Below are 682 nucleotides of genomic sequence, written 5' to 3'. Positions count from 1 at the left end.
TCTGGTTACAGAAGCCCACACTGATACACACTTCTATTCGCTATTGTCCAGTGACACATGTACAGAGTGACAACCCAGTGTAAGGTAGTAAAATGTACATTTTAAAGCTCGGTCTCTCCCCACACAACTCTACCAGAAACTTTACGGAGGAAGAGTTCCAGAAGCAGCGTCGCTGTCTGTGTGCCAGGCAGGCTGGAGGGCTTCCGCTCCGTTAGCTTTGCGCCATCCCGCTAGCTCTCACGACCGCGCTCCCAGATCCGCGTTTCGGAGGCTCAGAGAACTCTCGCCCAGCCGCAGCGCTCGGGTAACAGTGCGGACGTGTCGATTCGGGCGGGCCCCCACCAAAACCGCCGGTGCTTGTCAGCCTACCGCGTACCCCATGGATCCAGGAGCGTCGGTGGGGGGGAGGAACTCGGACGCGGAGGGAGCAGGGAGGCCTGGTCACAGATAAGCTCCAAAAACCTCGATCGACTTTGCCTCCCCTCTATTTCAAAGCGAGGGCGTTAGCCAGAAAGGAAACCCTTATTTTCTCTGTGCGGTCTGTCCTGACCCGGCTTGCCCTGCACGGTTAACCGACCCGTTTCAAACCCCACCGGCTTTTTCAGCTGGGGACCCGCGTTCCTGTCAGCGCGGGAGAGGGGAACGTCGCGTCTCCTCATTCGAGTGCGAACGGTGGCGCGGG

General features: G+C 58.7%; 1 protein-coding gene across 1 annotated transcript in view; it reads right to left on the bottom strand.

The window, feature by feature from the left end:
* LOC118236646 (MAM domain-containing glycosylphosphatidylinositol anchor protein 1) overlaps positions 1-178 on the bottom strand; it is a 71,830-nt gene extending 71,652 nt beyond the window's left edge. The window contains exon 1 of the mRNA XM_035435186.1: positions 1-178. This exon is cut by the window's left edge and continues 290 nt beyond it. The gene's annotated coding sequence lies outside the window, so the exon portion shown is untranslated.
* Positions 179-682: the final 504 nt, after the last annotated feature.

This window comes from Anguilla anguilla, chromosome 1 (assembly GCF_013347855.1).
Source record: "Anguilla anguilla isolate fAngAng1 chromosome 1, fAngAng1.pri, whole genome shotgun sequence".
Lineage (NCBI taxonomy): Eukaryota > Metazoa > Chordata > Actinopteri > Anguilliformes > Anguillidae > Anguilla > Anguilla anguilla.
Note: the sequence above shows the minus strand (reverse complement) of the source record. Positions and strands in the feature narration are given on the sequence as shown.